This window comes from Oenanthe melanoleuca, chromosome 11 (genome assembly GCF_029582105.1).
Source record: "Oenanthe melanoleuca isolate GR-GAL-2019-014 chromosome 11, OMel1.0, whole genome shotgun sequence".
NCBI classification, from domain to species: Eukaryota; Metazoa; Chordata; class Aves; order Passeriformes; family Muscicapidae; genus Oenanthe; species Oenanthe melanoleuca.
Genome location: NC_079345.1, coordinates 14,572,501 through 14,586,481, shown reverse-complemented (window position 1 = coordinate 14,586,481; position 13,981 = coordinate 14,572,501).

The window sequence follows — 13,981 nt, the reverse complement described above, 5'->3', positions numbered from 1 at the left end:
TGGCGTGATTGTATAACAACAGAAAGCCCAAACACACGGGGAAAAAACTTTAAAACAAAAACAAAACAAACAAAAACCAAAACAAAACAAAAATCAAAATCAAAACCAAACAGAAAAATAACAGCAAGATATATTCATTATTCATTATGCAGCAAAAGCAAGCCAGGGTGCAAACAACTTCAGATAAACTTTTGCCCTGAGCCAGAAATTTTTGTACCTATATGCAAAGTTCGCAACGTGCTTCAAGCTTACTATTGTTTTTATTTTCTCCCTTTGGAATCCAAAATATGTGTGCTGTGCTCCCCACACAGGGCACAGGTTTCATTAATCTGTTGGTTTTGACTGTGGCTTTCATATGCTTTCGATTCTTAGATTCTTAGTGAGTAATTAGAAGAAATTAATAAAAATCCATATAAATATTGTTCTAAATAACTGCTTAGTAAACCACTATATATTCATATTACAATAAATAAATTAAATTTGCCATCAAAGTTTCATGGCAAAGCAGTAGAACTATCATATTGGAGAAGCAGACAGACAGCCTGTTGGGGAGACAAAAGCTAAAGCTTTCTTAACATAGAAAATGTTCCATGAATAGGGTTAAATACTTAATGGTTGCTAGCAAAAGATAAGACAAATATTCTTTGTTAATATTTATAGAATCCCATCAGGAACTCTTTTGTCCTAGCATTGTTTCCAAAATTCAATCCCCTAGTTATATCCATCATTTTTCATGTGATTAAAGGAATCTAAATTTGCTGCCTTGTCTTGTAAAAGAGTAAAAAGTTAGACCTGTATTATTAAAGCCTCTTGGTTAGAGCAGCAAATGTAATATTGATAGTCTGTGGTATATAAGTCTAAAAAACTCATCGCACACACACATATGACATATAAAATACATTCACAATGTTATTGTCAAGAAGCTGGGATCCAGGTAAAATATAAGACAAATAAAATACTTTAAACTGATAAAAGGTGAGAAATAAAATACTAGAATCACAAGGGCAAAAAACCACGATGGCTTTGGTGATATGGAAGTGATGTGACTGCACTGCCTGGTGCAGGAGCCCTGACACCCTGCCCTGCACCAGCCAGGAGCCACAGGGAACAGTGGAGGCAGCTCTGGCCAGCAGAGAGTCCTGGCAGAACCAGAAACCTGCTCAGGGTGCAGCAGAAACTGCTGCTGATACCCAGCCATGGAACTCTCCTGGCAGCCACCCAACAGGCTGGATGGCTCACGGTGGGCAAGGGGCACCTGTGTCACACTGGGCAAATGCCAGGCACACAGGGGAGGGAGGGGAGGCCACTGCACCCCTCAGACACCTCCAGGGGGCTGCAGGGCACTCACAGCATCATCCCCACAGGGCACTCACAGCATCATCCCCCAGCAGATCCCTGCCCAGCCCAGCTCCAGCACAGTGGGATGGGTGGGGTCCCTTCCCACACCTCTAAAGTGGGAACCCTGATAGCTGCTGTTACTTTTGGTGATAAATACGCACATCCATTTATTTTTATGTACACAAAGGACATCTCCATCTGCAGCAGATCAATACCAGCATTAGAACCAAAGTGAGCACATCCCTGGGACAGACTGGCTGGGACAGACAGACAGACACACCTGGCTGCCAGGTGTGTGCTGCTCTCCTGAGCCTTGTGCCCCTGCAGCCCCTCCACCCTTGGGGCAGCCTCACCTCCAGCCCTGCTGGCTGGACCTGCCCCCTGGACACCTCTGTCCAGGAATCCTTGTGCCAGACAGAAAAAAAAAAAAAAAAAAGAACAAAACCCATGTTTATTCTTTCACCTTTAGAAAACCAAGACTCAGTGTTAAATTCTTCCAAGCCTACTAAAAATGTTTCTTTTTTATAAAACAGGCAAAAGCCAAGTCCTCATTGATCCAATTTTTATTTCTTTACCCAGAACTTCTTAACAGCTTTAGAAAAATAGATAATTATTGCAGTTAATTTCAGCAAAACAGTTCAAACTCATCAGGGCTGCACAAGTATAATTTACTACTCCTTCTGACTTATTGTTTTGACTAGATGTAGATTGATGATTAAAGTGATAAACAGTAACATTTTTATAAAATGGCTGACTCTGCCAATGGCAACTGAATAAGAAACATGCTGAAATAGCTGTGCTGTTATTGTGATTGTACTCAAGGCTGTCAACAAAGAATATAAGTATTTGACAAGGTGTTATCTAATTGTGTTTTTAAAAGCCACGATACATACATCTTTTAAAGTGTCACTTTAAGCTGCAAGAGAATTTCTTTTATTAAAAACTACAAAGGAAAAATGAATGCCTTGCATTTTCTTGTTTCTTTTTCCCAAGCTCTGCCCTTTTGCCGTCATTCGACAGAATATATTTGCTCTTTAGTCAAATTGGCTTTTATTTAAATGGTAGCCCAAAATAGCACAGCAACATTAGGTGTATAAGAAGAAAGAACAGCGTGTCCCACAGACAATTTTTATCTCAGCCCTGGTGGGAATTAACTGATCGAAACAGAAGGCTAAGAATAAAATCCTTTTGACGCTTGGAGTTATCAGCATTTTGGAACAGGGAAAAGGTTTGGCTTTTTGATTTTTTTTTTTATTTTTTTTTTTAAATAAGAGGGATCACCAGGAAAAGTATCTTAACATAGTGCCTTTGGAGCTACCTGTAGTCCTTCCATGGCTCATGCTGCACACAGGCATCCTTACACCCAAAGCACACAAATCCTCAGAGAGCCCCTCTGGGCTGGGGAAGGGGAGCCAGCCCTGACTCCAGAGATGTACAGAGCAGTCCAGACCATCCCAGCCCTCTGCCCCTTCCTCTGCTTGTCAGGGAAAACCTGGAGACCTCAAAAAAGACCTCAAAAGGTTTGTTAATACATTAGAAGAAAGGTGGGGTCTCTGGGGCGAGTGGAGGAGCAGGGGCAGGAGTGGGCACTGGTGCAAGGGCTCTGCCACAGCCCCACAGAGAGCAATGGTGGGAGGGAAGGAGGGAGTTAAAATGGACCACAGAGGGAGTTAAATAAAGATGCTACAAAAAAAAGGAACTCCTACTTATGTGTTCTTGCCCTCTAGGATAACAATAGTGTTGTGAAATGCTGCAAGGCTTGGAGAGAGATGGGGAATTAACTGTTTGGAAACCCTTTTAGGGTGTGGGGAGGAGCAGGGAAGTGTCAAGGACTGATGGTGCCTCTGAGCATCTCTCTGGGTGTGGGGAAGGCAGAGCATCACTCTTCCCTTTTCAGCTTGTAGGGAGCTCACACAACCAGGGAGGGGGGCCCTTGTGAAGTAGGAATTCCTGATGGACTTGCAGTGCCATCATTCCAAGAGTGTTCTCTGTTGGACATCAGCTTCAGAAAGCCCTGATCTCTACCAGGAGCCCAAAACAGACTCCAGCTTTCCATTAGCATTGCCTTAGAGTTGACCACACATGAAGAAGGGAAAACTTTGTGGCAGGGAAGATGGCAGCAGTATGGCACTTGCTAAAAACAGCACATTTTTGGGTAAATAGCTGAGGGTCAGGTGGAGCAGCACACTGATGAAAAATGCAGGCTCCTGAATTGCACTGAGATCTACCAATGTCATTCACACACCCGTCCCAGCAGCACCACTGAAATATAGAGGTCAACTTGGTCTATTATGGGACAGCAACTTCTCATTTTTAATCCCAGTGGTATTTTAAGCACGGGATAGACGCTAAAGGAGAAAAATCTCTTTTTAATGAAAGACACAGAGAAGTACCATCTGACCTGATTTTGCAAGGTAAGGTGCTTCATCCCTTCCTGGCCTGAGCACTATGTGTTTATTTGTCTTTGAAGATATATTTGCCAAAAGTTGTGGGGAACAGACAGAGTTTCACTGTCAGAGGTTAAGAACATCCTTGCTACCATCTGATGGCCTGGGTTCACAGCATTTCTATAGATCAAACCTTACCATTAATTTTAAAACTGCCTCAAATTGTTGGTCTTTTTCAGGAGCTGAAAAACACTCTAAAGATAATGGCTTCTAGGTTTTGTGTTTAAAGATGTAAAATATAAGAGACATTATAGAGAATCCTGCATATTCTTCTGCATACAATAGAGAAGGTGAAGGTCATGGGCCCATGGCAGCCAAAGAAAGTCACTGAATATGAAAAACAACTGAAAAAATAGCTTATGTTAATGTAGGATCCCCTTTCTAGGTGGGGATCACAACTGTCAGATCTCTGGCCAGTTCAAAAGTCAGAGAATTTCCAATTCAAAATCCTGCCCTTTATGTAAATGAGCTAAAACCACAGCCCTGCCTTTGGGAGCAGTGCCAATGGTTCAAGGACTGGGGCTGGATGCTGAGTGCCCAGAGCCTCTCCCCCAGCCCTGTGGCAGGCAGGGATCCCAGGGATGAGCAGGACAGAGAAGCAGAGCAGCCTGTGCCTCGCTGCTGAGGAACTGAGCAGTGCTGACCTGCTGGTTTCTAAACAGCAGCTGCAGCTGGGGGCTCTGAAAAGAAGGGACAACACATTCAGACCCTTCTAAGGGACTAACTGCACCAGCTTTGGGAAGGGCAAACCACCTGGAAGAACCCAGAGTGGCCATGCAGCCATGCCCTGCCTCATGCTTACAGAAAACAAAAACTAGATTAACCAAAGGGAAAGAAAACCATATGAACAGTAACCTGAGTTTGTCCTTTTTCAGCCATAAGTGCTGGAAGTGATGCAGCACTAACTACAACATGGGTCCATTCTTCCCATCTGGATTCTCAAGCATGTTCATAAAGAGGAAAAACAGTTCCCTGTGAGACTTGGTTTTTTAATAACATTTTGGCATTAGTTCTCTTTCAGGTGCTGCTATGCCCTTTAGTAGCTGGTTCCACATAAATTATACTACTATGAAAGGTTTTAGCATCCTTTGCATTAGCTACAAGTATGAGGAGTTACCTGAAAGCAAAGATAAAAGGTAATATAATTAGTTAACTTAATCTGAAGCAGAACATCTGACTCATTTGGGGTGCAGTCCCAAGGAAAGATCCTAATAAGTTAGTGTAGAGAAAGAGTTTTATATTCAAATGGACAAAGTCATGAAGGAATGTACATACTTGGAGTCAGACCCAGAATTATTTTTATCATCTTTTGTCTTTCCTTTTTTTATTACTTATTATTTTCAATGAAGAACTGTAATTCAAGGGTGCTGAATTTTTTCATGATTTACAAGATATAGCCAACATTTTGTAAACCTTGTGGGAATTTAAAAACTTATTTGAATTTATCTGTATTTCAGTGTGAATGCTGTGAATCTGGAGCTCCTTTGGAAGACAAGAAGAAAAAGAAAGTCATAGGCTCCTGCATTAATTATGATATTTTTGGTTATTTAGCTAGATTTAGGAAAAATAAAGTCAACATACTGTAAATAAATTCTAAAATCCCTAGCTTTGTGGTTTCTCAAACTGAGTCTCAGTGGAAGAGCTTCAAAAGCCACATAATTTCTATTACAAAAAGCAGTAAAACAAAGATTTGGGCTGTCTTTTGGAATTTTTCAATCACTATATAGCAATGCTACCAATGTCTAAAAAAGCAGAAAACTTGTTTACAAGTGCATCAGGAGGAAGGGAGCTGTTTGGGGGGGATTTCAGTGTACAAAGACCTGGCCAGTATCAGATCAGTGTAACAGCTTCAAAACCATCCTCAATATCATGCAGAGGTGGGGTGAGGAAAATGGCTTAGGAAAAGTGGCCTCATCTTTTGGTCAAACAATTCCAGTGTCATGCACACAATTAATAAGCAGCCAGCAGAGTATGTAACTGGTGATTATCTGAACAAAGGGGTTTGCTTTTGCATTATTTCTCAGGACCTGGTGCAATATGTTGGAATTTTTAGCCTACTGCTCATTATCGCACTCATTTCCTGAGATCTTGTTTTGACTAAGACACTGTCAAAGTACTTACTTTGTTTTACTCCCTGTTTGCTTTTTGTACTGAAGTCAGGAGGATTAGATACAAAATATGATCTGGCATGATGAGAATATTCTTTCTTTGAAAGGATTCCTTTATTTTTAATATCTGAGCAGCTAGCAACAGTGATTTAGGGGTGTTCTTTCCAAGTATCTACTCATCCCAGGGCTCCCACACAGCAAATCTACATTTAGGACTTTTGTGTTCTCATCCAGAAAATCCTGGAGATGCTCTGCCTGACCTGGGTGAGGACAGGCTGGGCAGCAAGCACAGCTCCAGGCTGAAGCCCTGGGGAGGTTTGCTCCTGCCCTTTGCAGGAAAAGCACAACAATATCAGCATGGTCACTTTAGTAGCAGCACTACTGATTCCCAATGTGGAATTCCCCCCACACAAACAATTTTTGTGACAAGAGAAACTCCTAAGCTGACCAGTCACCTCAGAAGATCTAGAACAAGTTAGCCACACAACTCAAGTGAAAGCAAATTCCTTATGCAGGGATCTAGCCTGAATATCTGAGCCCAACAGGATTCATAAATAAAAGATAATTAAACTTTTTTTAAAAATAATTTTAAATGTATAATTTCTTCAAGAGTAAAATGCAGCCATGTCAGCTCTTCAGAAAACATTGCTGTGCTTCACTCATGTCTTCCAGTGATGTATTAAAAGGGATAAGGACCATATTGTAGGATAACCACCATATGTCATTCACCCTTTGTTCTGGTTTTTTTTTTCCCTTATTTGTCAGGCTTGTTACAACTTTCTCTTGGATGAGTGCCAATGTCAGAAGTATATACATTATCCCTTCTTTTGGCTTCTAGAAATCTGAGATAATCTCTTCATATGCAGGACAGAAGATGTGTCCAGTGGGTAATACATGGTCACACTTCTGCTGCTCAGCCTTGGGAATATCTAATAACCTTTAATCCAGATTGGATTTTTTTTTTTTTTTTTTTTAAGCCAAAAGTATTAGGACTGATAACTCAAACCTTTAGACTCATGGACAGTTCCTCTATTTCCATATTCACATTAGGAGCTTTCAGGTAAAAGAAGGGTTCTTATTTTGCATAGAGTAGTGGTAGTGGATTGCTTTCTTTTTTTTTTTTAATGCTTTTTTCCTGTTGCTTTGTTAGCCTCAATATTTTCCTTTTATTAGCAGCACATTTCTGATTTATTGCAATGTGAGGCCAGCAAATAAGATTGTCTAAATGAGTATGCGCTCGTTATAACCCACTCAAAAAAAATAAAAAGGATTTTAAAAGAAAACAAATGCAAGTCAGTTTTAATTTTGACACTGATTGATGCTGATATTTCTGACCAGTTTTATGTTGCACAGATTTTGAACAATATCCTCCTCTGATCTTCAGTGCTGTAGTTATAAATACTTGATAGCATTTTCATAAAAGGATCTTTTAACAATATGCTTAATGAGAGCTTCTGCTGAAGATACACAAGTAAAAAGAAACCCAGCTTAATATGGTGATAGTCAGATACTCAATAAGTGGCATGTGTTCTCAAAAACCTCTGACAAAAAACTTTCAATTATTATACCTGTGTCTTTCAGCATCACTTTACTGTATCAATTATTCATGTAACATCTAACTGAAAAATGTTATATTTAGCAAGCATTTTAAAAATTCTCTAAACAGCAGCACAACAGCTGATATGACCAAAAAAAAAGATCATTCATCACCTGTCTGCAATGATGAACCCGCCACAAACTGGGAAGAAAAAAGTTGTTTTTTTGTTTTTTGCTTAAAAAAACCTAAACCACAAAGTTATTTGTGATTATGCGACATTTGCTTTCCATTTCCACAGCCAGTTAGGGTTCACAAACATGAAAATCCATTATGGAATGGTACATAAAGTGTGACCAATCCTTGTTCAGTCAATTAGTGAGCAAAGTCTGAATATGATGTTTATCTGATCATCTGCATCTTTGGTACAGACATGCTAAAGGTGGCATTAACAAAGGGCTGGGCTTAACTTCCTGGGAGCAACTGGCTCAAGAATTTCCACACTTGCTGATTGTGTGTTCACACACAGTACACAGCAGGGCCTTTCCTGTTTGTATTAAAAATCTAAGGACTATATATGGAAGAATATGAGCATGTGACAGAAAATAAAGTTAACACTAAAAATCACTTTTTGGGAGCTTTGTTTCTATTTATGAAGCTTGTTATTAATGTAGGACTTTTAAAAAAAAATACTGTGTGGTCTCTTAGTTTGTACTAAGACACACATTAAATATGGACATATTATTTCTCTGAACACAATGCTATTTTTATTTTACAAGAATTACTCCAGTGACTTCCATATAGAAATTATCTCACACATCTGTATTCTGATTATAATATTTAGTACAAGGGTCATGAATAATAAAATTGCTAAATATGCTTATTGGCATCTATAAATAAAGGTTATCAGACTGGAGGTCTTTGTTTTTGGAGAGGTGGAAAAAGTTGGGTTAGTTGTAAGACAATAGTGCTTTAATTTAACTTTGAAAATAAATACTTAAAATTATAAATATTCAAATTACTTCCAAGATGCAGTGAGCCTAAATTAATACTTGCAAAATGAATGCAACAGCACAACTGCAGAAGATCACTTTATGGCAGAAAGTTCGCAGATCTGCCAGCAAAGCATCTATAAACATTCAAATTATGTTTCAGCATGGATCCTGTCCCACCCAGTGGTAAAACTCCAGCCTAGGTCTGAGGGGATAAACACACAATTCCCCATAAGGGCAATGGAAATTGCAATTTTGGGTGCTGTGGTATGGACACATAGCTAAGGTGTCACATCGAGGGGCAAAAGGACTGCTGGAGCTAAAGAAGAAAATGGAGATCACTATTTAAATCAAACCAAAATCTTATCAAGATGTTATACCTGACAAAGAACGAGAGGAGGACAAAATCTGTTTCCTGTCCCCTGTTTTTAGTGTGGCTGAGCACTGAAACAGGCTGCCCAGAAAGGTTGTGGAGACATTCAAAAGGCTGGAGCTATTCAAAACCCTCCTGGTTCCTGCCTGCACCTGCTCCAGGTGACCCTGCCTTGGCAGAGGGACTGGGACAGGATGATCTCCAGAGGTTCTTCCAACCCTGACTATTCTGTGATTCCGTGATTCTGTCTCTGCTTCAATCTTGTGAACTACAAATAACAGCCAGCCAAGAGTCACCAACACAAATGCTAGGATTCAAGTCTGAATTATCTATACTCTGTGTGGCCTTTGAAGAGATAATGAAAAATAGTTTAAGGGTTTGAAGTTGCTGTTGAGTTTTGTGTTTTAATGGTGCTTTTTACAGGCTGGTTCTCACAAGCACGGACAAATACAGGGTAACTTCTGTGCTGCTTTAAAATCTCCCCTGGAAAAGAATCCCTGCCCTCAGACCCCTTTAAGCTGCCGTGCAGGATCATACAGGGCATGATGCTCAGACATTGCCATGCCCTGAGGCAGGTGCAGGTGCCTGGTGGAGGAGCACCTTGCCCACCCCTGGCAGCGAGAGGAGCTGTGTCCCAGCCCTGCAGCCTCTCCTGCAGCCATCTGTGTCCCCAGGCACTTGGCTGCATGTGGGGATGCTAACTCTGCTAATGGCGAGGTTGCAGAGCAGTAATGAGAGGAACAATGTTTGTTTTGATCAGTTTGATAATTCATTTAAAAGTATTGTACCAGAGCCATGGAGACAGAGAGCCACGCCATTGTTACACGCTGGCACCGTCTCCTTATGTGAAGTAATTGAAACCTGTGGGAACAATATATGATTTAAAGCAGACAGTGAGGTTCTTTTCTTAAACAACAATAGCATTGTTTCTCTATGGTCCTGATCTTGCTCATGGGAGCAAACTTCTCTAGGCAAGGAGTTAGGGAAATTTTCGGCTGCTGATTTTTAGTGGCCAGCAATGATTTTCGGGAAGGTTGAAGATTTGGGCCCTTTTTCAATAAGAATGTCTTCAGTGGGATGTTTGTGATTTGCATATGTGCACACAGACACGTGGGTTTCCCAGTGCTCCTTGCATGTGTAAGATCAATAGCTCAGTTGACAGTAAGGGATGTGCCCTGAATTTCTCTGGAGGGTGGCTGCATGTTCCTCTAGTGGGGCTTGGTGTTTGCTGGCTTAGGGGGATACTTAAAACATTGCTCTGTGCTTTGCATTAGGTTTATGTCCTAAATCAACAAATAACAATGGCAAAAAGGAAAAAAAAAAAAAAAAAGTGTAATTTAGTATTGCACACCTCAGAGGTGCTCAGTAGGTACCAAGGAATTTCTTTGCTATAATTAAGAGGTTTGGAAACCAGATGTACAAATGACAACCGATCTTGATTTACTTGGAAAAATGAGTCATATCACTTATTATTAACTATTAAAGTAATTTAAACCCTTTTGAGAATAGATCTAACACTGCAATGCTTTGAAGGTCTGATATGTCTTGTAATCCATAGATTATTAAAGTTAATTTCTCTGCTGAGATCCTACTTTCAGTAAAAAATGCATGCACGCTAAAAAGGTGTTGGTTTTTTTTGTTTGTCTCCCTCTTTTTTATAACAAAGATGTACTTTAATTGGCTTTCTATTTATACTGCACTCAATGAAGGTATGGAGGCTGCAAGTGGGAGAAACCTTCCACAATTCTGGCTTGCAAAGCATACAGAAAAGCACACCATTCATCCACAAGTACACCCAAACCTTTCATTTGAGTTGGGTTGTGCTTGTGGGTGCGTGGCATTCTTTTCTCTCTATTTGTTCTCCATGTATAATTTAGACTACATTTTGCTTTAGAGACCCTTAGTGGATAAGGAAAAGAAGGCAATAACAATATGTTGATTTATATCACCGTGAAACATTTTTTCCCCCATACTTCAAAGTAATTTTAATTGAATTTAATCCTCTTGACTTTCATTTACTTATAAATGAGTTTTAGTTGTAATGTTAGAATGAAACAGAATTTAGCAGTTAACAGGTTTTTAGTGTTTTTGATTATAGATTATTATATAATGTTTCTTGGGCTAGAAAATACTGAATGCTAAATACTGTCCCATATTAGATCATTTTAAAACCTTCCTCTCTTCACAAGTAGGAGAGAGGCATAACAATTTAGGCTAAAGTACAGTTAATTTAAAGAAGTAAAAATGTTTGAGGAAATGATTAAAACTGCTGCAAATCACTTACCAGTTTATGTTCATGATTAAGAATATATCTAAGCAGAAAATTAAAAAAAAAAAAAACCAAAAACACAAAACAAAGCAAAAAGAAACAAAAAACAAACTAGTATCTTCCAAAGGAACTATGCCATGCATGATTCCATCAGTTCTGTGGGCACATTTATCATATTTCAGCTCCTCATCCATAGATCATAGGACACTAAGATCCCAATTCATTAAAAATTGAATACTCTATTTAAGCTGGATGTTCTTATGCTTGGAGAAAAACCATGAAACCCTTTTTTGTTTTGTTTTGTTTTTTTTTTTTCCTCTGAAAAGTAGCATTTTGCCATTTGATTCTACCTGGACAGCACTCCTCAGTTAATTGCTACACAATCTTAGAGCCTCATAATTGATTGTACAAAAGAAATTTCAAAAGAAAAAATGTCTGCTATGAAAATTACAGAATAATTCCCACCTGCCCCCATGCAACCCTTCCTGCTGCCCCAGTCATGAGAGAGCTGAACTCATTTTGAAGCCTGCCAGAGCCCCCTGATCACTCTCACTGCACTGGTGCTGTCCTGGCAGCTCCTGGGGCTCCCCCATCCCTGCTAGAGCAGCTCTGTCCTGCACACCCAGCTCCTCGTTTGCAGGCACATCAGTCCAAGCACAGCTCCCAGAGCCCAGGCAGCCCTGACACAGCCTGGCACTCTCAGCTGCTGACTTTGAACACACAGCTTTGAAAGAAGAAGTTTGGAAGCACCAGATGATCTAGTCTGCTAATGAATGAGATCATCATAATGAGGATCTAGTCTGCTAATGAATAAGCTGGGTGTGCAGGATGGGCAGGAGCAGCAAACAAGTTTTTTTCTGGGTTTCTGAAGAGATGGGGATGGCTTTGAAGCATTTAGCAGGAGACTTTCCTGTTCTCTGGCAGAAACATGGTCAGGTGCAGGAGACACAAACAGCACAGTGCCTGTCATTTCAAAATATGCCTACAATCCCTAAGGATCTTAGCTACCAATATTCAGATTTATGTCTTACATAGTTAGAAATCTAATTTTGGTATTAGCTTTCAAGTTAGCACATCTATATTTGCCTTGCTTACTGGGGTCTTCTGCCATCCATACCACTACACACAATCCTAAATCTGAAATGCACACAGGGAACTGTCTTCTTCATTGAAGCAGGGACATTCCTTCTGGTTTCAACTCATGATGCAAAAAAATTCCCCTACTTGAAAAACTAGGAAAGTGCAAACCAACCCCTCCCAAAACCTGCATATTGCTTAGGTACCAACACCTTGTTTTTCTGACACAAAAATCACTTATTTAGTAAGTTTTTATTGAAATGCATTGATGCTTATCAAGACAACACTGTAACTCCACTCATAACATCTGAAAACTTTCTGCCTATTAGAGAATTTCAGAACTTTATTCATATGTACTCTGACATAACACATTTACTGACCCTGTCAATGCACCTACTGCCAGCTAAGCTTACACAGTACAAGGAGTTATGTTTTCCAGGGAAAAGCCCATTAAAGCCAAGAGAGATTGCCTCTTTGCATTTGCATCCACTGTTATGGAACAGCACAAGATGGAAAATGTAGACAATGTGTAGATGCAGCAGTACTGTTATTAAAGGTGTACATGCAGCAAGCACATCCCACACTCTCAGCCCTGTAACCACTGTATCCTGCTATACAATAACAACCTGCTTCCTAATCAAAGTAATCACTGGTGAGGGCAAATCTTGAATTTTTAATGTTGCCTGATGTAGGCAGACCAGTGCTCTAAATGAGAAAAAAAAAAGACCTGCTCCTAAGAGATGCATCTGTCTATAGACTCTGCTTAAGAAAATTAAATGGGGCAAATAAAGTACTTAAACATAAAGTTTGAAGGAAATTCCAATTAAATGCCTTGTCCTAAATAGACAAGTGTGGATTGACTGAAGTTTTTCCTCAAAGGAAAAATTTTCTGTTCGTTCCACATGCTACTGTCACGAGTTGAGGAAGTTCTCCTCCATTCAGCAGCAGCCACCAGTGTTTGACAGACAAACCTCTTGTTTCCTGCAGCAGAAGATGCCTGTGGGACAATCAGGCACACAAAGGAAGAAAAGGTGGGCAGGAATAAAGGTCTCCCCACGAGTCTGGCTCTGCAGAGGGTGGGGAAATGGTTAAGGACAGCTCCCTGTAAGAGAGGGCTTCAAAGTTGTGCTGTCAGTATTTTTCCACTTCTGGCTGATGCACAATAGCAGCTCACCCTGCTGGGTGGCTGCTCTGCCACAGCATGCTCAGAACACACCCTGATTCCCTCAAGTACTGTCAGTACCAGCTGTGGATTCTTTACGTGCAAGAGGGGTTAAAGGAAAAAAGCAATCTCGTGGTCCCTTTTCTTTTAAATTCAAGTTTTTTCCTAGAAGTACACAGGAATTGGAATTGCCCCCTTTCATCTTGCATATACAGATGCTTGTTACTAATTACCACAGTCGAGACTGTGACCTGAGAACTGAACTGCAGCAAGAGCTGCAATCTCTATTCTTGTTCTCCAAGGCTGATCCTGGAAGTGGGAAAGGTGATGTTCAGCATTTGTCAAGAAGAGTGAGAAAAGTATTACAAGCTTTATTTTATACAATCCACTGCTCTTCAATTTTTGAGGTCAATTCCAAAGGTTGAGTGTTACCGTGGGTCAAAACCCAGAAATTCTGTTTGAAGAAAAGTGTGATTCTCTGCACAGAGGAGAAGGTGTCTGGGGAAGGCAGGTACCACACCAGTGTGGAGGCAGACACTTTTGGGAGCTAATGTAACCTCCCTGCCCACAATCCTGGGAAGAGCCTGCCCCAAAACACCTCCTCCAGTTGGAAGAAGTAGCTTTGTTTGCATCCTTTGGAGGCACTGCGGCTGCCAGGGCTGCAGCCCCCCAGACAGGGCA